Source organism: Triticum urartu, chromosome 5A (genome assembly GCF_056163025.1).
Source record: "Triticum urartu cultivar PI428250 chromosome 5A, HENAU_Tu73, whole genome shotgun sequence".
NCBI classification, from domain to species: Eukaryota; Viridiplantae; Streptophyta; class Magnoliopsida; order Poales; family Poaceae; genus Triticum; species Triticum urartu.
The window spans coordinates 4,118,741-4,145,256 of NC_141877.1; positions in this window are offsets into that span (position 1 = coordinate 4,118,741).

Here is a 26,516-nt window from a genome sequence, read left to right on the forward strand (position 1 = left end):
TGTCAAAGGTAAGGGAGCTTAGATCCCACATGGAGTCAAACTATGAAAAACTGATACCCTGTAAAAGGAAAAAACGACTTACCGCATGAGCGTGACGCTGCGTACTGAATCCGCGATCCTCAGTAGCGGATGCGGGGGCCTCGGCGCCCTTGAAAAGCACCTTCCTGGCATCTTCGTACGTCGTGTCGAAGAGCCTACTCAGAGTTTGGTGGCGCGCCGGGTCGAACTCCCATAGGGTGAAAGCCCGTTGTTGACACGGGAGGATCAGGCGGATGAGCATAACCTGGATTACGTTGACAAGTTTGAGCTTCTTGTCCACCAGGGTTTGGATGCATGTTTGGAGTCCGGTCAGCTCTCCTTTCTTACCCCACGACAGGCCCGTCTCCTTCCAGGAGGTGAGCCGCATAGGGGGTCCGGATCAAAACTCGGGGGGTGCGACCCATTCGGGGTCGCGCGGCTCGGTGATGTAAAACCACCCCAATTGCCACCCCTTCAGGGTCTCCACAAAGGAGCCCTCGAGCCATAAGATGTTGGCTATCTTGCCAACCATGGCACCTCCGCACTCCGCCTGGTTGCCGCGCACCACCTTCGGCTTGACATTGAAAGTCTTGAGCCATAGGCCGAAATGGGGGCGGATGCGGAGGTAAGCCTCGCACACGACAATAAACGCCGAGATATTGAGGACGAAGTTCGGGGCCAGATCGTGGAAATCCAGATCGTAGTAGAACATGAGCCCCCGGACAAATGGGTGAAGAGGGAAGCCTAGTCCGCGGAGGAAATGGGGGAGGAACACCACCCTCTCATGCGGCCTAGGGGTGGGGATGAGCTGCCCCTTTTCGGGAAGTCGGTATGCGATGTCGTTAGACAGGTATCCGGCCGTCGTCAACTTTTTGATATGTCCCTTCGTGACGGAGGAGACCATCCACTTGCCTCCTGCTCCGGGCATGGCTGGAGAAGGTTGAGGTGGGAGTGCGGACTTGGGCGCTAGAGCTCGAGTGCGCAAGAATGGATAGGCAAAGGAGGAAGAAGGCGTAGGTGGAAAGGTGGATCCTTATCTCCTTATATGGGTGGACGCAACTACATGTCCCCACCATCCTGATAAAACTCGCTTATCTCCAAGCGCCGTAATCGATGGCGCGGTTGGGTTACCCACGCCCGTATTGATGAGAATCCCGGAATAAGGGGACACGATCTCTGCTTTAACAAGACGTGCCAAGGAAACTGCCTCGCACATAATGCGCTGAGATGGGACAGTAAAACGGTTCGAATAAAAGCTTAGCCGTGGTGTGATGTCACACTACGGAATATGTCAGCAGATTAGATTTGTGTAAATATTATTCTCTCTATGGCAATATGTGGAAACTTATTTTGCAGAGCCGGACACTATATTTGTGTTCAAAATCTTCTATGAAGTACTTGGAGGAGGAACCCGCCTTGCAATGCCGAAGACAAGCTGCGCGCCGGACTCGTCGTCATTGAAGCCTGGTTCAGGGGCTACTGAGGGAGTCCTGGATTAGGTGGTGTCCGGATGGCTGGACTATACCTTCAGCCGGACTCCTGGACTATGAAGATACAAGATTGAAGACTTCGTCCCGTGTCCGGAAAGGACTTTCCTTGGCGTGGAAGGCAAGCTTGGCGATACGGATATACAGATCTCCTACCATTGTAACCGACTTTGTCTAACCCTAACCCTCTCCGGTGTCTATATAAACCGGTGGGTTTTAGTCCGTAGGACAACATAGACAACAACAATCATACCATAGGCTAGCTTCTAGGGTTTAGCCTCTCCGATCTCGTGGTAGATCTACTCTTGTAATACCCATATCATCAATATTAATCAAGCAGGACGTAGGGGTTTACCTCCATCAAGAGGGCCCGAACCTGGGTAAAACTTCGTGTCCCTTTCCTCCTGTTACCATCCGGCCTAGACACACAGTTCGGGACCCCCTACCCAAGATCCGCCGGTTTTGACACCGACAATAATGATGTGGAAACTGAACCTGCTGTTGATCTTGATAACCCACAATCAAAGAATCAACGTTATGATAAAAGAGACTTTGTTGCTAGGAAACATGGTAAAGAAAGGGAACCTTGGGTTCAGAAACCGATGCCTTTTCCTCCAAAACCATCCAAGAAAAAGGATGATGAGGATTTTGAGCGCTTTGCTGAAATGATTAGGCCTATCTTTTTGCATATGCGATTAACTGATGTGCTTAAAACAAATCCTTATGCTAAATATATGAAGGATATCATTACTAATAAAAGAAAGATACCGGAAGCTGAAATTTCCACCATGCTTGCTAATTATACTTTTAAGGGTGGAATACCAAAGAAACTTGGAGATCCCGGAGTACCTACTATACTTTGCTCCATTAAAAGAAATTATATTAAAACTTCTTTATGTGATCTTGGAGCCGGTGTTGGTGTTATGCCTCTCTTTATATCATAGACTTGACTTGAATAAGCTGACACCTACCAAAATATCTTTGCAAATGGCTGATAAATCAACTGCTATACCTGTCGGTATCTGTGAGGATGTGCCTGTTGTGGTTGCAAACATTACTATCTTAACGGACTTTGTTATTTTGTATATTCCCGAGGATGATAGTATGTCTATTATTCTTGGAAGACCTTTTCTTAATACTGCAGGAGCTATTATTGATTGCAACAAAGGCAATGTCACTTTTCATGTTAATGGTAATGAGCATACGGTACACTTTCCGAGGAAACAACCTCAAGTTCATAGTATCAAATCCATTGGAAAAATTCCATCGATTATAATTGGAGGTTTTGAATTTCCTCTTCCTACTATCAAAAAGAAATATGATATACTTGTTATAGGGGTTGTCCATATCCCCGTTGAGGTAACCTAGTGTTATTCGAAATTTCTCCAGTTTCATGATTATCGAAATGAGTTTGTTAACAAGACTTGATCAACCTTATTAGTGGATTCTTTTTGATGAGCATGAGATGGATGAAACTAGAAGCACAACCTTCTGTACCCTCTCTATATTTTCTGTTAATTAATAGAAATAAAGTAAAATAGTATTTTTCTGTTTGTTTCCTGACTTATCCGTGCAATATAAAAATATCCCGAAAATAAAAGTCCTCAGAATGACATGCCAATTTAATATGATTTTTTCAGGAATATTTGAGGATTTACTGTGCAAAAATTACCGCGGGAGGAGCTTCCACCTGGCCACGAGGGTGGTGGGTTCGCCCCCCCTCTAGGGCACGCCCCCTGCCTTGTGGGCCCACGGTGGCCCTCCTCCACTTATTCCAGGACCCATCTTCTTCCTCTGTCTTACACAAACCTGAAAAACCAACTCAAGCATGAGTTCCAGCCAGTTTTGCTGTGATTTTCGATCTCCTTGCTCAAAGCACCTCTCGCAAAACTGATTGGGGAGATTGTTCCTTGGTATGTGACTCCTCCATTGGTCCAATTAGTTTTTGTTCTAGTGCTTTATTCTTTGCAAATTTGTGCTACATAGGTGACCATGTTATTGAGCTTGCATGTCAAATTTATATGGTTCCAAGTAGTTCTAATGCTTGATATAGGCTCTAGGAACATGTAGGAGTAGTTGCTATCAGTTTTATTGAAGTTGGTTCACTTTTGTTTGAAGTTACTAAGAATTTCAGATTATTTCAGAAAAATAATGAGGAGATTTTTGAGGGGCTCATCGAGCCAAAGCTCGAAGGAAAAGGCACCGAAGCCTAAGTATAATTTGCTGCGCACCGCAGAGATTCGGGCATGTGAATGGCCTTCTGATGATTTCTTGAGAGCAGCCGGTATCTATGAAGATTTTCATGAATTGGCTCACAATGCAGGCCTCACCGCTTTCCTCCACGACCAATGCGATCAGTATCTCTTACTCACAAATACTTTTGTGCAAAACTTTCATTTTCATTCTAGGAACTCACCACCTACGGTGGAGTTTCATTTATATGATGAGCATAAGGAGATGTCACTTTATGATTTCTGTCGGATTTGTTTAGTACCTTTTGAGGGAAAGACAGAAGAACCACATCATGATGATGCGGTTGGGTTTATTGATACTATCACTGTAGGAGAAACTAGGATACATTTTCCTGTTTTACGTTACTTTGCATTATTTGCTAGTCGTTGTTTAATTGGACACGGAAACTGTGGAAACCTTAGTATCCCTGATATAATTATTCTGCTCCATGGTTTATACAGTGATAACACTTTTATTATGGGCGGTATTATTGCTAGACGGTTAAGTATGAACCGTACCAAAGGCCCCATCTTTGGAGGCATCTATGCTACACACCTAGCCGTACATTTTAACATACCTATTAGGCATGCTGAGAAGGAAGAAAAGGTGCTGCCCCGTGTTTATCTAGATCATAAAAGTATGGTTGCACATGATTTTATTGTTAAGAATAGGGCAGGAGAGCTTAAATATCAATTGTTCTTTAACAAACATCATCCTGAGACTATTATCCTGCCTGCTCCTTCTTTGTTTGATTTGACTGTAGGCATGTACCTTGTTCCGTTGACGGCTATTCACGCCTACCGGAACCCTACACCAGCCGAAGAGCCAGAACTGGAACCACAATTTGATCCTTCACGGCAGTCTAACTATCAATGGGATCTGGAGATGATTGCCAGCTAGTGGCAATCGGAGCCTTCTTCTTCCTCATCACAGTACGACCCCAACAACTATATTAAGGATATCAGCCAAGCCAGCCGTGGCCATAGACCCACTTAGGCCAAAAGCCTAAGCTTGGGGGAGTACGTATTTCTCACCAACATTACATTTATGTTCACACACACTCATTGCTAGATGTCGGTGCTCATACTCTTTCACTGTAATATCCATGCTAGTTTATTTTCTTTTTCCCGCTTTCTTCTTGTGTGTTTGTTAAACCTTAAGAAAAACCAAAAAAATAGTAGTAATTTATTTTTCTGCTGTAGTAGTAATAATTAAAAAGAAAGCCCAAAAATATTTCCCGTTCTTCTTTTTGCTTGTTGGGAGCTTTCCCGTGTAAATAGTTTTATTTCTTTTCTTTTCTTTGGGGGTCAGTAGGATAAGACCATAATTAACTTGTTGAAGTGGCTCTTATATGCATTATTGTTGATTTAACTCAGAGCCCATATTGCCTTGTCTTCTCCTGTTTATTGAATGCTCGCAGATTCCAGCTTAGTCCAATGCACGTGCACTCTTATTATTATTCACACCATTCGGTCGTGCAAGTGAAAGGCAATTATGATGATATATGATGGACTGACTGAGATGAGAAAAGCTGGTATGAACTCGACCTCTTTTGTTTTTGTAAATATGATGAGTCCCTCGTTCTTGATTCAGGTTATTATGAATAAACATGTTTGCAATGACAATTAGAGATCGTAGTTGCTTGTGCCATGCTTGATTAGCTATGAGTTATAATGATTTACCTTGTGTGCCAACATGCTATTGAGATGGTTATGATGTGGTATGATGGGGTGGTATCCTCCTTTGAATGATTTTAAGTGACTTGACTTGGCACATGTTCACGCATGTAGTTGAAACAAATCAACATAGCCTTCACGATATTTATGTTCATGTTGGATTATATCCTACTCATGCTTGCATCCAATGTTTATTAATTTTAATGCATGTACATGGCTGTTGTCGCTCTCTAGTTGGTCGCTTCCCAGTCTTTTGCTAGCCTTCACCTGTACTAAGCGGGAATACTCTTGTGCATCCAATCCCTTAAACCCCAAAGTTATTCCAGATGAGTCCACTATACCTTCCTATATGCGGTATCTACCTGCCGTTCCAAGTAAATTTGTATGTGCCAAACTCTAAACCTTCAAATAAACATTCTGTTTTGTATGCTCGAATAGCTCATGTATCAGCAAAGGTTGTCCTTATCTTCCGTGTTAGGCGGGTTATTCTCAAGAGGAGTGGACTCCGCTCCTCACTCACGAGAAAATGGCTAGTCATGGGGATGCCCAGTCCCATGCTTTATGTAAACTAAATCAAAATTAATTGCAAACAAAACTCCTCCTGGGACCTGATGTATGTTGGAGGCACTCGTTGTTTCGAACAAGCCATGGATTGATGCTTGTTGGTGGAGGGGGAGTATAAACTTTACCATTCTGTTTGGGAACCGCCTATAATGTGTTTAGCATGGAAGATATCGCCATCTCTTAGTTGTTACGTTGATAATGAAAGTATACCGCTCAAAATACAATTTATCTCTATTTCAAAACCGAGCTCTGGCACCTCTACAAATCCCTGCTTCCCTCTGCGAAGGGCCTATCCATTTACTTTTATGTTGAGTCATCACCCTCTTATTAAAAAGCCACTAGCTGGAGAGCATAGCTGTCATTTGCATTCATCACTGTTAATTTATATTGGTTATGACTATGATTGGATCTCATTTACCATGAATTACAATGTCTAGTCAGTCCTTGATCTTTAAAGGTGCTCTGCATTTATGTTTTGCAGTCTCAGAAAGGGCTAGCGAGATACCATCTTGTTATATCATATTATGATTGTTTTGAGAAAGTGTTGTCATCCAAGATTTATTATTATGAATTGCTAGTTGATTATGCTATTGATATGAGTAATTATGAGACCTGAGAATTATGGCAAATTTGGTTAGTTATGGGAACCGCCTATTATGAATTTGCTAGTTTTTCTTTCTATCTTTCAGTTTGTCAACTGAATTGCTTGAGGACAAGCAAGGGTTTAAGCTTGGGGGAGTTGATACGTCTCCGTCGTATCTACTTTTCCAAACACTTTTGCCCTTGTTTTGGACTCTAACTTGTATGATTTGAATGGAATTAACCCGGACTGACGCTGTTTTCAGCAGAATTGCCATGATGTTGTTTTATGTGCAAAAAACAAATATTCTCGGAATGACCTGAAACTCCACGGAACATCTTAGAAAAAATAATAAAAAAATCCTCGCCAAAGATGAAGACCAGGGGGCCCACACCCTGCTCACGAGGGTGGGGGCGCCCGCCCCCCTAGGGCACGCCCCCTACCTCGTGGGCCCCCTGGATGCCCTCCGACGCCAACTCCAACTCTATATATTTGCTTTCGGAGAGAAAAAAATAGGAGAGAAGAAATCATTGCGTTTTACGATACGGAGCCACCGCCAAGCCCTAAAACCTCTCGGGAGGGCTGATCTGGAGTCCGTTCGGGGCTCCAGAGAGGGGAATTCGTCGCCGTCGTCATCGTCAACCATCCTCTGTCACCAATTTCATGATGCTCACCGCCGTGCCTGAGTAATTCCATCGTAGGCTTGCTGGATGGTGATGGGTTGAATGAGATTTATTATGTAATCGAGTTAGTTTTGTTAGGGTTTGATCCCTAGTATCCACTATGTTCTGAGATTGATGTTGCTATGACTTTGCTATGCTTAATGCTTGTCACTAGGGCCCGAGTGCCATGATTTCAGATTGGAACCTATTATGTTTTCATGAATATATGTGTGTTCTTGATCCTATCTTGCAAGTCTATAGTCACCTACTATGTGTTATGATCCGGCAACCCCGAAGTGACAATAATCGGGACCACTCCCGGTGATGAACATGGTTTGAGGAGTTCATGTATTCACTATGTGCCAATGCTTTGTTCCGGTTCTCTATTAAAAGGAGGCCTTAATATCCCTTAGTTTCCAATAGGACCCTGCTGCCATGGGAGGGTAGGACAAAAGATGTCATGCAAGTTCTTTTCCATAAGCACGTATGACTATATACGGAATACATGCCTACATTACATTGATGAATTGGAGCTAGTTCTGTGTCACCCTATGTTATGACTGTTACACGATGAAACGCATCCGGCATAATTATCCATCACTGATCCGGTGCCTACGAGTTTTCCATATACTGGTTTACGCTTATTTACTTTCCCACTGCTACTGTCACAATCACTACAAAATACCAAAAAACATTACTTTTGCTGTCTTTACTTTTGTTGCCGCTACCACCACTATCATATTACTTTGCTACTAAACACTTTGCTTCAGATACTAAGTTTCCAGGTGTGGTTGAATTGACAACTCAGCTGCTAATACTTGAGAATATTCTTTGGCTCCCCTTGTGTCGAATCAATAAATTTGGGTTGAATACTCTACCCTCAAAAGCTGTTGCGATCCCCTATACCTGTGGGTTATCAGACACCTACACTAATTAGTGAGGAAGTTAATGATGATGATCATGAAACTTCAGGTCAAGTTACTACCGAACCTCGTAGGTCAACCAGAGCAAGATCTGCACCAGAGTGGTACGGTAATTCTGTTCTGGAGGTCATGTTACTTGACCATGACGAACCTACGAACTATGAGGAAGCGATGATGAGCCCAGATTCCGCAAAACACCTTGAGGCCATGAAATCTGAGATGGATCCATGTATGAGAACAAAGTGTGGACTTTGGTTGACTTGCCCGATGATCGGCAAGCCATCGAGAATAAATGGATCTTCAAGAAGAAGACGGACGCTGACGGTATTGTTACTGTCTACAAAGCTCGACTTGTTGCGAAAGGTTTTCAACAAGTTCAAGGAGTTGACTACGATGAGACCTTCTCACCCGTAGCGATGCTTAAGTCCATCTGAATCATGTTAGTAATTGCCGCATTTTATGATTATGAAATTTGGCAAATGGATGTAAAGACTGCATTCCTGAATGGATTTCTGGAAGAAGAGTTGTATATGATGCAACCTGAAGGTTTTATCGATCCAAAGGGAGCTAACAAAGTGTGCAAGCTCCAGCGATCCATTTATGGACTGGTGCAAGCCTCTCGGAGTTGGAATAAATGTTTTGATAGTGTGATCAAAGCATATGGTTTTATACAGACTTTTGGAGAAGCCTGTATTTACAAGAAAGTGAGTGGGAGCTCTATAGCATTTCTAATATTATATGTGGATGACACATTGTTGATTGGAAATGATATAGAATTTCTGGATAGCATAAAAGGATACTTGAATAAGAGTTTTTCAATGAAAGACCTCGGTGAAGATGCTTATATATTGGGCATCAAGATCTATAGAGATAGATCAAGACGCTTAATTGGACTTTCACAAAGCACATACCTTGATAAAGTTTTGAAGAAGTTCAAAATGGATCACGCTAAGAAAGGGTTCTTGCCTGTATTTCAAGGTGTGAAGTTGAGTAAGACTCAATGCCCGACCACTTCAGAAGATAGAGAAAAAATGAAAAGTGTTCCCTATGCTTCAGCCATAGGCTCTATCATGTATGCAATGCTGTGTACCAGACCTGATGTGTGCCTTGCCATTAGTCTAGCAGGGAGGTACCAAAGTAATCCAGGAGTGGGTCACCGGACAGCGGTCAAGAAAATCCAGAAGTACCTGAAAAGGACCAAGGATATGTTTCTCGTTCATGGAGGTGGCAAAGAGCTCATCGTAAATGGTTACGTTGATGCAAGCTTTGACACTAATCCGGACGATTCTAAATTGCAAAGCGGATACGTGTTTATATTAAACGGTGGGGCTGTCAGTTGGAGTAGTTCTAAACAGAGCGTCGTGGCGGGATCTACATGTGAAGCAGAGTACATTGCTGCTTTGGAAGCAGCGAATGAAGGAGTTCATATCCGATCTAGGTGTCATACCTAGTGCATCGGGTCCAGTCAAAATCTTTTGTGACAATACTGGTGCAATTGCCTTGGCAAAGGAATCCAGATTTCACAAGAGAACCAAGCACATCAAGAGACGCTTCAACTCCATCCAGGATCAAGTCCAGGTGGGAGACATAGAGATTTGCAAGATACATATGGATCTAAATGTTGCAGACCCGTTGACTAAGCCTCTTCCACGAGCAAAACATGATCAGCACCAAGGCTCCATGGGTGTTAGAATCATTACTGTGTAAACTACATTATTGACTCTAGTGCAAGTGAAAGACTGAAGGAAATATGCCCTAGAGGCAATAATAAAGTTATTATTTATTTCCTTATTTCATGATAAATGTTTATTATTCATGCTAGAATTGTATTAACCGGAAACATAATACATGTGTGAATACATAGACAAACATAGTATCACTAGTGTGCCTCTACTTGACTAGCTCATTGATCAAAGATGGTTAAGTTTCCTAACAATAGACATGAGTTGTCATTTGATCAATGAGATCACATCATTAGGAGAATGATGTGATTGACTTGACCCATTCCGTTAGCTTAGCACTTGATCGTTTTTGTTTACTGCTATTGCTTTCTTCATGACTTATACATGTTCTTATGACTATGAGATTATGCAACTCCCGAATACCAGAGGAACACTTTGTGTGCTACCAAACGTCACAACGTAACTGGGTGATTATAAAGGTGCTCTACAGGTGTCTCCGATGGTACTTGTTGAGTTGGCATAGATCAAGATTAGGATTTGTCTCCGATTATCGGAGAGGTATCTCTGGGCCCTCTCGGTAATGCACATCATTATCAGCCTTGCAAGAAAAGCAACTATTGAGTTAGTTGCGGGATAGTGCATTATGAAACGAGTAAAGAGACTTGCTGGTAATGAGATTGAACTAGGTATTGGGATACCGATGATCGAATCTCGGGGTAGTAACATACCGATGACAAAGAGAACAATGTATAGTGTCATGCGGTTTGACCGATAAAGATCTTCGTAGAATATGTAGGAACCAATATGAGCATCCAGGTTCCGCTATTGGTTATTTACCGGAGACATGTCTCGGTCATGTCTACATAGTTCTCGAACCCGTAGGGTCCGCACGCTTAAAGTTCTGTGACGATCGGTTTTTTGAGTTTATATGTTTTGATGTACCGAAGGTAGTTCGGAGTCCCAGATATGATCACGGACATGACAAGGAGTCTCTAAATGGTCGAGACATAAAGATTGATATATTGGAAGCCTACATTTGGACATCGGAAGAGTTCTGGGTAAAATCGGGATTTTACCGGAGTACCGAGGGGTTACCGGAACCCCCCGGGGGCTAATGGGCCTTGTTGGGCCATAAGGGAAAGAGAGAGGGGCCGGCCTAGGGCAGGCAGCGTGCCCCTCCCTCTGGTCCTAATTGGACTAGGAGAGGGGGGGCGGCGCCCCCCTTTCCTTCTCTTTCTTCCCCTTCCTTTCCCCCTCCTAGTAGGAGTAGGAAAGTGAGGAATCCTACTCCTACTAAGTGGAGGATTCCTCCTCCTGGCGCACCAACAAGGGCCAGCCGGCCTCCCCCTTGCTCCTTTATATACAGGGGCAGGGGGCACCTCTAGACACACAAGTTGATCACAAAGATCTCTGCCAGCCGTGTGCGGTGCCCCCTCCACCATAATCCACCTCGGTCATACTGTCGCGGTGCTTAGGCAAAGCCCTGCTGCGGTAGCTTCATCAACATCGTCACCACGTCGTCGTGCTGACGAAACTCTTCCCCGAGCTCTACTGAATTGTGAGTTTGCGGGACGTCACCGAGCTGAACGTGTGCTAAATGCGGAGTTGCCGTATGTTCGGTACATAGGATCGGTTGATCGTGAAGACGTACGACTACATCAACCGCGTTGTCATAACGCTTTCGCTAAACGGTCTACGAGGGTACGTGGACGACACTCTCCCCTCTCATTGCTATGCATCACCATGATCCTGCATGTGCGTAGGAATTTTTTTGAAATTACTACGTTCACCAACAGCCGGCCCCCCACCCAATTCGGATTGGGCTAGGTGGGCGCACCTCCCACCTTTTCCCTTCCTCTCCTCTATTCCACTAAGTCCCAATAAGGCCCATATACTCCCTAGGGGGTTCCGGTAACCTCCTAGTACTCCGGAAAATGCCCGAACTCATCCGGAACCATTCTGATGTCCGAACATAGGCTTCTAATATATCGATCTTTATGTCTCGACCATTTCAAGACTCCTCTTCATGTCCGTGATCATATCCGGGACTCCAAACTACCTTCGGTACATCAAAACACATAAACTCACAATACCGATCGTCACCGAATGTTAAGCGTGCGGACCCTACGGGTTCGAGAACTATGTAGACATGAACAATGTTGGAAATATGCCCTAGAGGCAATGATAAAATGGTTATTATTGTATTTCCTTGTTCATGATAAATTGTCTATTGTTCATGCTATAATTGTATTAACCGGAAACTATAATACATGTGTGAATACATAGACCACAACATGTCCCTAGTAAGCCTCTAGTTGACTAGCTCGTTGATCAATAGATGGTCATGGTTTCCTGACCATGGATATTGGATGTCATTGATAACGGGATCACATCATTAGGAGAATGATGTGATGGACAAGACCCAATACTAAGCCTAGCGCAAGATCGTGTAGTTCGTATGCTAAAGCTTTTCTAATGTCAAGTATCATTTCCTTAGACCATGAGATTATGCAACTCCCGGATACCGTAGGAATGCTTTGGGTGTACCAAACGTCACAACGTAACTGGGTGGCTATAAAGGTGCACTATGGGTATCTCCGAAAGTGTCTGTTGGGTTGGCACGAATCGAGACTGGGATTTGTCACTCTGTGTAAACGGAGAGGTATCTATGGGCCCACTCGGTAGGACATCATCATAATGTGCACAATGTGACCAAGGAGTTGATCACGGGATGATGTGTTACGGAACGAGTAAAGAGACTTTCCGGTAACGAGATTGAACAAGGTATCGGGATACCGACGATCGAATCTCGGGCAAGTGCTATACCGGTAGACAAAGGGAATTGTATACGGGATTGATTGAATCCTTGACATCGTGGTTCATCCGATGAGATCATCGTGGAACATGTGGGAGCCAACATGGGTATCCAGATTCCGATGTTGTTTATTGACCAGAGAGATGTCTCAGTCATGTCTGCATGATTCCCGAGCCCGTAGGGTCTACACACTTAAGGTTCGATGACGCTAGGGTTATAGGGAAAGTATGTACGCGGTTACCGAATGTTGTTCGGAGCCCCGGATGAGATCCCGGATGTCACGAGGAGCTCCGGAATGGTACGGAGGTAAAAATTGATATATAGGAAGTGATGATTTGTCCACTGGAAGTGTTCCGGGCATCACCGGTAATGTACCGGGACCACCGGAAGGGTCCGGGGTTCCACCGGGAGGGGCCACCAGCCCCGGAGACCTACGTGGGCCAACAGTGGTAAGAGATCAGCCCCTAGGTGGGCTGGGGCGCCTCCCACCAAGGCCCAAGGCGCCTCCAAGAGGGGAGGGGGCAAACCCTAGGGCAGATGGGCCCTAGGGCCCACTTTGGTGGGGGGCCCCCCTCTCCCTCTCCCCTTTGGCCACCACCCTAGATGGCATCTAGGGCTGCCGCCCCCCCTAGGGAGGGAACCCCTGAAGGGGGCACAGCCCCTTCCCTCCCCCTATATATACTTGAGGTACTGGGGGCTGCCCAACACATGATTTAATCTCCCTCTTGGCGCAGCCCTACCTCTCTTCCTCCTCGTCTCTCATAGTGCTTGGCGAAGCCCTGCTGGAGTACCACGCTCCTCCACCACCACCACACCATCGTGCTGCTGCTGGACGGAGTCTTCCCCAACCTCTCCCTCTCTCCTTGCTGGTTCAAGGCATGGGAGACGTCACTGGGCTGCATGTGTGTTGAACGCGGAGGCGCAGTTGTTCGGCGCTTAGATCGGAATCGACCGCGATCTGAATCGCTACGAGTACAACTACCTCATCCGCGTTCTAGTAACGCTTCCTCTTAGCGATCTACAAGGGATCGTAGATGAACTCCACTTCCCCTCGTTGCAAGATTACTCCATAGATTGATCTTGGTGATGCGTAGAAAATTTTAAATTTCTGCTATGATCCCGAGCAGTGGCATCATGAGCTAGGTCTATGCGTAGATTCTATGCACGAGTAGAACACAAAGTAGTTGTGGGCGATGATTTGTTCAATTTGGTTGCCATTACTAGCCTTATCTTTATTCGGTGACATTGTGGGATGAAGCGGTTTTAGATATATTCCTAGAGAAAATTTAGTTAAGAGTTGACAGTAGCAATTATGCGGACTGGGTCCGTGAACTGAGGATTGTCCTCATTGCTGCACAGAAGGGTTATGTCCTTAATGCATCGCTCAGTGTGTTGAACCTCGAGCATCATCTGTAGATGTTGGGAAACATCTGACATACACGTTTTGATGACTACGTGATAGTTCAGTACGTAATACTAACGGTTTAGAATTGTGGCACCAAAGAAGTTTTTGAAACGTCGCAGAACATATGAGACGTTCCAAAGACTGAAATTGGAATTTCAGACTAGTGCCCACGTCAAGAGGTATGAGACCTCTGACAGGTTTCTTAAGCCTGCAAACTAAGGGAGAAAAACTCAATCGTTGAGCATGTGCTCAGATTGTCTGAGTACTATAATCGCTTGAATTGAGTGGGAGTTAATCTTCCAGGTGAGATAGAGATGGCTCTCCATTGTCACTGCCACCAAGCTATTGGAGCTTCGTGATGAATTATAACATATCAGCGATAGACATCATGATCCTTGAGCAACTCACGATGTTTGTGAACGAAATATGCCCTAGAGGCAATAATAATGTTATTATTTTATTTCCATATATCATGATAAATGTTTATTATTCATGCTAGAATTGTATTATCCGGAAACATAATACTTGTGTGAATACATAGACAAACTAAACGTCACTAGTATGCCTCTACTTGACTAGCTCGTTAATCAAAGATGGTTATGTTTCCTAACCATAGACATGTGTTGTCATTTGATTAACGGGATCACATTATTAAGAGAATGATGTGATTGACATGACCCATTCCATTAGCTTAGCACCCGACCGTTTAGTATGTTGCTATTGCTTTCTTCATGACTTATACATGTTCCTATGACTATGAGATTATGCAACTCCCGTTTGCCGGAGGAACACTTTGTGTGCTACCAAACGTCACAACGTAACTGGGTGATTTTAAAGGAGCTCTACAGGTGTCTCCAAAAGGTACATGTTGGGTTGGCATATTTCGAGATTAGGATTTGTCACTCCGATTGTCGGAGAGGTATCTCTGGGCCCTCTCGGTAATGCACATCACATAAGCCTTGCAAGCATTGCAACTAATGAGTTAGTTGTGAGATGATGTATTACGGAATGAGTAAAGAGACTTGCCGGTAACGAGATTGAACTAGGTATTAAGATACCGACAATCAAATCTCGGGCAAGTAACATACCGATGACAAAGGGAACACCGTATGTTGTTATGCGGTCTGACCGATAAAGATCTTCGAAGAATATGTGGGAGCCAATATGAGCATCCAGGTTCCGCTATTGGTTATTGACCGGAGACGTGTCTCGGTCATGTCTACATTGTTCTTGAACCCGTAGGGTCCGCACGCTTAAGGTTTCGATGACAGTTATATTATGAGTTTATGAGTTTTGATGTACCGAAGTTAGTTCGGAGTCCCGAATGTGATCACGGACATGATGAGGAGTCTCGAAATGGTCGAGACATAAAGATTGATATATTGGACGGCTATATTCGGACACCGGAAGTGTTCTGGGTGATTTCGGAGAAAACCGAGGTGCCGGACGGTTACCGGAACCCCCCGGGAGAAGTAATGGGCCTTATGGGCCCTAGTGGAGAGAGAGAAGGGTGGCCAGGGTGGGCCGCACGGCCCCTCCCCCTCTAGTCCGAATTGGACTAGGAGAGGGGGGGTGGCGCCCCCCTTTCCTTCTCCCTCTCCCCCTTCCTTTCCCCCTCCTAGTAGGAGTAGGAAAGAGGGGAGTCCTACTCCTACTAGGAGGAGGACTCCTCCTCCTTGGCGCGCCCTAGGGCCGGCCGGCCTCCTCCCCTTTCTCCTTTATATACGGGGGCAGGGGCACCCCTAGACACACAAGTTGATCCACATGATCGTTTTCTTAACCGTGTGCGGTGCCCCCTTCCACCATACTCCTCGATAATATTGTAGCGGTGCTTAGGCGAAGCCCTGCAACGATAGAACATCAAGATCGTCACCACCTCGTCGTGCTGACGGAACTCTTCCCCGAAACTTTGCTGGATCGGAGTCCAGGGATCGTCATCAAGCTGGACGTGTGCTAAAACTCGGAGGTGTCGTAGTTCCGGTGCTTGATCGGTCGGGCCGTGAAGACGTACGACTACATCGACCGTGTTGTCATAACGCTTCCGCTGTCGGTCTACGACGGTATGTAGATCACACTCTCCCCTCTCGTTTCTATGCATCACCATGATCTTACATGTGCGTAGGAAATTTTTTGAAATTACTACGTTCCCCAACAGTGGTATCAGGGCCAGGTTTTATGTGTTGATGTTATATGCACGATTAGAACACAAGTGAGTTGTGGGCGATATAAGTCATACTGCTTACCAGCATGTCATACTTTGGTTCGGCGGTATTGTTGGATGAAGCGTCCCGGACCGACATTACGCGTACGCTTACGCGAGACTGGTTCTACCGACATGCTTTGCACACAAGTGGCTGGTGGGTGTCAGTTTCTCCAACTTTAGTTGAACCTAGTGTGGCTACGCCCGGTCCTTACGAAGGTTAAAACAACACCAACTTGACAAACTATCGTTGTGGTTTTGATGCGTAGGTAAGACTGGTTCTTGCTTAAGCCCGTAGTAGCCACGTAAAACTTGCAACAACAAAGTAGAAGACGTCTAACTTGTTTTTGCAGGGCATGTTGTGATGTGATATGGTCAAGACATGATGCTAAATTTTATTGTATGAGATGATCATGTTTTTGTAACCGAGTTATCGGCAACTGGCAGGAGCCATATGGTTGTCACTTTATTGTATGCAATGCAATGCGCTGTAATGCTTTACTTTATCACTAAGCGGTAGCGATAGTCGTGGAAGCATAAGATTGGCGAGACGATAACGATGCTATGATGGTGACCAAGGTGTCGCTCCGGTGACGATGGTGATCATGGCGGTGCTTCGAAGATCGAGATCACAAGCACAAGATGATGATGGCCATATCATATCACTTATATTGATTGCATGCGATGTTTATCTTTTATGCATCTTATCTTGCTTTAATTGACGGTAGCATTTTAAGATGATCTCTCACTAATTATCAAGAAGTGTTCTCCCTGAATATGCACCGTTGCGAAAGTTCTTCGTGCTGAGACACCACGTGATGATCGGGTGTGATAGGCTCTACGTTCAAATAAAGCGGGTGCAAAATAGTTGCACACGCGGAATACTCAGGTTATACTTGACGAGCCAAGCATATGCAGATATGGCCTCGGAACACAGAGACCGAAAGGTCGAGCGTGAATCATATAGTAGATATGATCAACATAACGATGTTTACCATTGAAACTACTCCATCTCACGTGATGATCGGACATGGTTTAGTTGATTTGGATCACGTGATCACTTAGAGGATTAGAGGGATGTCTATCTAAGTGGGAGTTCTTAAGTAATATGATTAATTGAACTTTAATTTATCATGAACTTAGTCCTGGTAGTATTAGCATATCTATGTTGTAGATCAATAGCTCGCGTTGTTGCTTTCATATGTTTATTTTGATATGTTCCTAGAGAAAATTGTGTTGAAAGATGTTAGTAGCAATGATGCGGATTGGATCCGTGATCTGAGGTTTATCCTCATTGCTGCACAGAAGAATTATGTCCTTGATGCACCGCTAGGTGACAGACCTATTGCAGGAGCAGATGTAGACGTTATGAACGTTTGGCTAGCTCAATATGATGACTACTTGATAGTTTAGTGCACCATGCTTAACGGCTTAGAATCGGGATTTGAAAGACGTTTTGAATGTCATGGACCATATGAGATGTTCCAGGAGTTGAAGTTAATATTTCAAGCAAATACCCGAGTTGAGAGATATGAAGTCTCCAACAAGTTCTATAGCTAAAAGATGGAGGAGAATCGCTCAACTAGTGAGCATGTGCTCAGATTGTCTGGGTACTACAATTGCTTGAATCAAGTGGGAGTTAATCTTCCAGATAAAATAGTGATTGACAGAATTCTCTAGTCACCATCACCAAGTTAGTAGAACTTTGTGATGAACTATGATATGCAAGGGATAACGGAAACGTTTCCCAAGGTCTTCGTAATGCTGAAATTGACGAAGGTAGAAATCGAGAAAAACATCAAGTGTCGATGGTATACAAGACCACTGGTTTCAAGAAAAGGACAGAGGGAAGAAGGGGAACTTCAAGAAGAACAGCAAGCAAGTTGCTGCTCAAGTGAAGAAGCCCAAGTCTGGTCCTAAGCCTGAGACTAAGTGCTTCTACTGCAAAGGGACCGGTCATCGGAAGCGGAACTACCCCAAGTGATTGGCGGATAAGAAGGATGGCAAAGTAAACATAAGTATATTTGATATACATGTTATTGATGTGTACTTTACTAGTGTTTATAGCAACCCCTCAGTATTTGATACTAGTTCAGTTGCTAAGATTAGTAACTCGAAATGGGAGTTGCAGAATAAACAGAGACTAGTTAAGGGTGAAGTGACGATGTGTGTTGGAAGTGGTTCCAAGATTGATATGATCATCATCGCACACTCCCTATACTTTCGGGATAAATACTGAACCTAAATAAGTGTTATTTGGTGTTTGCGTTGAGCATGAATATGATTCGATCATGTTTATTGTAATACGGTTATTCATTTAAATAAGAGAATAAATTGTTGTTCTGTTTAAATGAATAAAACCTTATATGGTTACACACCCAATGAAAATAGTTCATTGGATCTCGATCGTAGTGATACACATATTCATAATATTGAAACCAAAAGATGCGAAGTTAATAATGATAGTGCAACTTATTTGTGGCACTGCCGTTTAGGTCATATTGGTGTAAAGCGCATGAAGAAACTCCATGCTGATGGGATTTTGGAATCACTTTATTATGAATCACTTGGTGCTTGCGAACCATGCCTTATGGGAAATATGACTAAAGACTCCGTTCTCCGGAACAATGGAGTGAGCAACGGACTTATTGGAAATAATACATATTGATGTATGTGATCCGATGAGTGTTGAAGCTTGTGGCGGGTATCGTTATTTTCTGACCTTCACATATGATTTGAGCAGATATGGGTATATCTACTTGATGAAACATAAGTCTGAAACATTTGAAAAGTTCAAAGAATTTCAGAGTAAAGTGGAAAATCATCATAAAAAGAAAAATGTGGTTTCTACGATCTGATCGCAGAGACAAATATTTGAGTTACGATTTTGGTCTTCAATTAAAACTATGTGGAATAGTTTCACAAATTCGTGCCACCTGGAACACCACAGCATAATGGTGTGTCCGAATGTCATAACCGTACTTTATTGGATATAGTGCAATCTATGATGTTTCTTACAGATTTACCAACATCGTTTTGGGGTTATGCATTAAAGACAGCTGCATTCACGTTTAAAAGGGCACCATCTAAGTCACCATCTAAGTCCGTTGAGAACGACACAATCTGAACTGTGGTTTGGCAAGAAACCAAAGTTGTCGTTTCTTAAAGTTTGGGGTTGTGATGCTTATATGAAAAGGTTTCATGCTGATAAGCTCAAACCCAAATCGAAGAAATATGTCTTCATAGGATACCCAAAGGAGACTGTTAGGTACACCTTCTATCACAGATCTGAAGGCAAGTTATTCATTGCTGAGAATGGATCCTTTCTAGAAAAGGAGTTTCTCTCGAAAGAAGTGAGTGGGAGGAAAGTAGAACTTGATGAGGTAACTGTACCTGCTCCCTTGTTGGAAAGTAGTTCATCACAGAAATCTGTTCCTGTGACTACTACACCGATTAGTGAGGAAGCTAATGATGATGATCATGTAACTTCAGATCAAGTTACTACCGAACCTCGTAGGTAAACCAGAGTGAGATCCGCACCAGAGTGGTACAATAATCCAGTTTTGGAGGTCATGTTACTTGACCATGACGAGCCTACGAACTATGAGGAAGCGATGATGAGCCCAGATTCCGCAAAATGGCTTGAGGCCATGAAATCTGAGATGAGATCCATGTATGAGAACAAAGTATGGACTTTGATTGACTTGTCCAATGATCGGCGAGCCATTGAGATTAAATGGATCTTCAAGAGGAAGACGGACGCTGATAGTAGTGTTACTATCTACAAAGCTAGAATTGTTGCAAAAAGGTTTTCGACAAGTTCAAGGTGTTGACTACGCTGAGAGTTTCTCACTCGTATCTATGCTTAAGTCTGTCCAAATCATGTTAGCAATTGCCGCATTTTATGAAATCCGGCAAATGGATAAACAAAACTACATTCCTTAATGGATTTATTAAAGAAGAGTTGCATATGATACAACCAGAAGGTTTTGTCAATCCTAAAGGTGCTAACAAAATGTGCAAGCTCCAGCGATCCATCTATGGACTGGTGCAAGCATCTCGGAGTTGGAATATGCACTTTGATGAGATGATCAAAGCACATAGTTTTATACAGACTTGCGGTGAAGCCTGTATTTACAAGAAAGTGAGTGGGAGCACTACAACATTTCTGATAAGTATATGTGAATGACATATTGTTGATTAGAAATAATGTAGAATTATTCTGCAAAGCATAAAGGAGTGTTTTGAAAGAAGTTTTTCAAAGAAAGACCTCGGTGAAGCTGCTTACATATTAAGCATCAAGATCTATAGAGATAGATCAAGACGCTTGATAAGTTTTTTCGATGAGTACATACCTTGACAATATTTTGAAGTAGTTCAAAATGGAACAGTCAAAGAAAGAGTTCTTGGCTGTGTTACAAGGTGTGAAATTGAGTAAGACTCAAAGCCCGACCACGGCAGAAGATAGAAAGAGAATGAAAGTCAATCCCTATGCCTCAGCCATAGGTTCTATAAAGTATGCCATGTTGTGTACCAGATCTATTGTATACCCTACACTATGTTAAGCAAGGGAGTACAATAGTGATCTAAGAGTATATCACTGGACAGTGGTCAAAATTATCCTTAGTGGAATAAGGAAATATTTCTCAATTATGGAGGTGAAAAAAGGTTCGTCGTAAAAAGTTACGTCGATGCAAGTTTTGACACAGATCTGGATGACTCTAAGTCTCGATCTAGATACATATTGAAAGTGGGAGCAATTAGCTAGAGTAGCTCCGTGCAGAGCATTGCAGACATAGAATTCGCAAAATACTTACGGATCTGTATGTGACAGACCCGTTGACTAAAATAATCTCACAAGCAAAACATGATCACACCTTAGTACTCTTTGGGTGTTAATCACATAAACGATGTGAACTAGATTACTGACTCTAGTAAACCCTTTGGGTATAGGTCACATGACGATGTGAACTGTGAGTGTTAATCACATGGTGATGTGAACTATTAGAATCATTACTGTGTAATCTAGATTATTGACTCTAGTGCAAGTGGGAGACTGAAGGAAATATGCCCTAGAGGCAATAATAATGTTATTATTTTATTTCCTTATATCATGATAAATGTTTATTATTCATGCTAGAATTGTATTATCCGGAAACATAATACTTGTGTGAATACATAGACAAACTAAACGTCACTAGTATGCCTCTACTTGACTAGCTCGTTAATCAAAGATGGTTATGTTTCCTAACCATAGACATGTGTTGTCATTTGATTAACGGGATCACATTATTAAGAGAATGATGTGATTGACATGACCCATTCCATTAGCTTAGCACCCGATCGTTTAGTATGTTGCTATTGCTTTCTTCATGACTTATACATGTTCCTATGACTATGAGATTATGCAACTCCCGTTTGCCGGAGGAACACTTTGTGTGCTACCAAACGTCACAACGTAACTGGGTGATTTTAAGGGAGCTCTACAGGTGTCTCCAAAAGGTACATGTTGGGTTGGCGTATTTCGAGATTAGGATTTGTCACTCCGATTGTCGGAGAGGTATCTCTGGGCCCTCTCGGTAATGCACATCACATAAGCCTTGCAAGCATTGCAACTAATGAGTTAGTTGTGAGATGATGTATTACGGAACGAGTAAAGAGACTTGCCGGTAATAAGATTGAACTAGGTATTAAGATACCGATGATCGAATCTCGGGCAAGTAACATACCGATGACAAATGGAACTCCGTATGTTGTTATGCGGTCTGACCGATAAAGATCTTCGTAGAATATGTGGGAGCCAATATGAGCATCCAGGTTCCGCTATTGGTTATTGACCGGAGATGTGTCTCGGTCATGTCTACATTGTTCTCGAACCCGTAGGGTCCGCACGCTTAAGGTTTCGATGATAGTTATATTATGAGTTTATGAGTTTTGATGTACCGAATTAGTTCGGAGTCCCGGATGTGATCATGGACATGACAAGGAGTCTCGAAATGGTCGAGACATAAAGATTGATATATTGGACGGCTATATTCAGACACCAGAAGTGTTCCTGGTGATTTCGGAGAAAACCGGAGTGCCAAAGGGTTACCGGAACCCCCCGGGAGAAGTAATGGGCCTTATGGGCCCTAGTGGAGAGAGAGAGGGGCGGCCGGGTGGGCCGCGCGCCCCCTCCCCCTCTGGTCCGAATTGGACTAGGAGAGGGGGGGCGGCGCCCCCCTTTCCTTCTCCCTCTCCCCCTTCCTTTCCCCCTCCTAGTAGGAGTAGGAAAGAGGGGAGTCCTACTCCTACTAGGAGGAGGACTCCTCCTCCTTGGCGCGCCCTAGGGCCGGCCGGCCTCCTCCCCTTGCTCCTTTATATACGGGGGCAGGGGGCACCCCTAGACACACAAGTTGGTCCACGTGATCATTTTCTTAGCCGTGTGCGGTGCCCCCTTCCACCATAATCCTCGATAATATTGTAGCAGTGCTTAGGCGAAGCCCTACTATGGTAGAACATCAAGATCGTCACCACGCCGTCGTGCTGACGGAACTCTTCCCTGACACTTTGCTGGATCGGAGTCCGGGGATCGTCATCAAGCTAAACGTGTGCTAAAACTCGGAGGTGCCATAGTTTCGGTGCTTGATCGATCGGGCCATGAAGACGTACGACTACATCAACCGCGTTGTCATAACTCTTCCGCTGTTGGTCTACGAGGGTACATAGATAACACTCTCCCCTCTCGTTGCTATGCATCACCATGATCTTACGTGCGCGTAGGAATTTTTTTGAAATTACTACGTTCCCCAACAGTTTGACACCGCGAAAGTAGAAATCAAGTAGGAGCATCAATTGTTGATGGTTAAACCACTAGTTCAAGAAGGGCAAGGGAAAGAAGGGATACTCCATGAGACGGCAAATCAGTTGCTGCTCTAGTGAAGAAACCCAAGGTTGAACCAAACCCGAGACTAAGTGCTTCTATAATGAGGGGAACGGTCACTGAAGCAGAACTACCCTAGATACTTGGTAGATGAGAAGGCTGGCAAGGTCGACAGAAGTATTTTGGATATACGTCATATTATTGTATACTTTACTAGTACTCCTAGTAGCACCAGGGTAATAAATACCGGTTCGGTTGCTAAGCGTTAGTAACTCGAAATAAAAGGCTGCGGAGACTAGCTAAAGGTGAGATGACGATATGTGTTGGAAGTGTTTCCAAGGTTGATGTGACCAAACATCGCACGCTCCCTCTACCATCGGGATTGGTGTTAAACCGAAATAATTGTTATTTGGCGTTTGCGTTGAGCATAGACATGATTGGATTATGTTTATCGCCACACAGTTATTCATTTAAGGAGAATAATGGTTACTCTGTTTATTTGAATAATACCTTCAATGGTCTTGAACCAAAAATGAATGGTTTTTTGAATCTCGATCGTAGTGATACACATGTTCATGCCAAAAGATATAAGATAGTAATGATAGTACCACGTACTTGTGGCACTGCCATTTGAGTCATGTTGGTATAAAACGCATGAAGAAGCTCCATGTTGATGGATCTTTGGACTCACTCATTTTTGAAAAGATTGAGACATGTGAACCATGTCTATTGGTAGATATGCATGAAGAAACTCCATGCAGATGGATCGTTTGGACTCACTTGATTTTGAATCACTTGAGACATGCAAATCATACCACATGGGGAAGATGACTGAAAGGCCTCGTTTTCAGTAAGATGGAACAAGAAAGCAACTTGTTGGAAGTAATACATTTTGATGTGTGCAGTCCAATGAGTGCTGAGGCACACGGTGGATATCGTTATGTTCTTACTTCACAGATGATTTGAGTAGATGCTGAGTATATTTACTTGATGAAACACAAGTCTAAATTATTGAAAGGCTTAAATAATTTCAGAGTGAAGTTGAAGATCGTCGTGACAAGATGATAAAATGTCTATGATATGATCATAGAGATGAATATCTGAGTTACGAGTTTGGCACACAATTAAGACATTGTGGAAATTGTTTCACAACTAATACCGCCTGGACCACCATAGTGTGATGGTGTGTCCGAACATCACAACTGCACCCTATTGGATATGGTGCATACCATGCTGTCTCTTATCGAATTACCACTATCGTTTATGGGTTAGGCATTAGAGACAACCACACTCACTTTAAATAGGGCACCACACAATTCCGTTGAGACGACACCGTATGAACTATGGTTAGAGAAACCTAAGCTGTCGTTTCTTAAAAGATTGGGGCTGCGATGCTTATGTGAAAAAGTTTCAGGCTCATAAGCTCGAACCCAAAGCGGATAAATGCGTCTTCATAGAATACCCAAAAATAGTTGGGTATACCTCCTATTTCAGATCCGGAAGCAAAAGTGATTGTTTCTAGAAACGGGTCCTTTCTCGAGGAAAAGTTTCTCTCGAAAGAATTGAGTGGGAGGATGGTGGAGACTTGATGAGGTTATTGAACCGTCACTTCAACTAGTGTGTAGCAGGGCACAGGAAGTTGTTCCTGTGGCACCTACACCAATTGAAGTGGAAGCTTATGATAGTGATCATGAAACTTCGGATCAATTCACTACCAAACCTCATAGGTCGACAAGGATGCATACTACTTTAGAGTGGTACGTAATCCTGTATTGGAAGTCATGTTGCTAGACAACAACGAACCTACAAGATATGGAGAAGCGATGGTGGGCCCGGATTCCGAAGAATGGCTCGAGGCCATAAAATCCGAGAGAAGATCCATGTATAAAAGAAAGTATAGACTTTGAAAGAACCACTTAATGGTCGTAAGGCTGTTGGCTGCAGATGGATTTTAAAAGGAAGACGGAAAATGATGGTAAGTGTCACCATTAAGAAATCTCGACTTGTCGTTAAGATGTTTTTCGACAAGTTCAAGGAGTTGACTACGATGAGACTTTCTCACTCGTAGCGATCCTAAGAGTCTGTTCGAATTATGTTAGTAGTTACTGCATTATTTATGAAATCTTGCAGATAGGATGTCAAAACATTGTTTCCTCGATGTTTTTCTTGAGGAAAGGTTGTATATGATACAAACAGAAGGTTTTGTCAATCCTGAAAGATGCTAACAAGTATGCAAAGCTCCAGTAATCCTTCTAAGGACTGGAGTAAGCATCTCGGAGTTGGAATGTACGCTTTGATGAGATGATCAAAGATTTTGGGTTTATACAAAGTTTATGAGAAATTTGTATTTCCAAAGAAGTGAGTGGGAGCACTATAGAATTTTTGATGAGTATATGTTGTTAACATATTGTTGATCAGAAATGATGTAGAATTTTTGGAAAGCATACAGGGTTATTTGAAAAGTGTTTTTGAATGGAAAACCTGGATTAGGCGACTTGAACATTGACCATCAAGATCTATAAGGATAGATCAAAAACGCTTAATAGTACTTTCAAATGAATACATACTGTGACAAGATTTTGAAGGAGTTCAAAATAGATCAGCAAAGTTCTTGGCTGTGTTACAAGGTATGAGCATTGAGTAAGACTCAAGACCTGACCATGGCAGAAGAGAGAGAAAGGACGAAGGTCGTCCCCTATGCTTTAGACATAGGCTCTACAGTATGCTATGCTATGTACCGCACCTGAAGTGTGCCTTGCCATGAGTCAGTCAAGGGGTACAAGAGTGATCTAGGAATGGACCACATGACAGCGGTCGAACTTATCCTTAGTAACTAGTGGACTAAGGAATTTTCTCGATTATGGAGGTGGTAAAAGAGTTCGTCGTAAAGGGTTACGTCGATGCAAACTTTTACACTAATCCGGATGACTCTGAGTAGTAAACCGGATTCATATAGTAGAATAGTTATTTGGAATAGCTCCAAGTAGCACGTGGTAGCTGCATCTACAAGATGACATACAGATTTTGTAAAGCACACATGGATCTGAAAAGGTTCAGACTTATTGACTAATAAACCTCTCTCACAAGCAAGATATGAACAAACCCCATGGGTGTTGGATTCATTGCAAACACATAGTGATGTGAACTAGATTATTGACTCTAGTGCAAGTGGGAGACTGTTGTAAATATGCCCTAGAGGCAATGATAAAATGGTTATTATTGTATTTCCTTGTTCATGATAAATTGTCTATTGTTCATGCTATAATTGTATTAACCGGAAACCGTAATACATGTGTGAATACATAGACCACAACATGTCCCTAGTAAGCCTCTAGTTGACTAGCTCGTTGATCAATAGATGGTCATGGTTTCCTGACCACGGACATTGGATGCCATTGATAACTGGATCA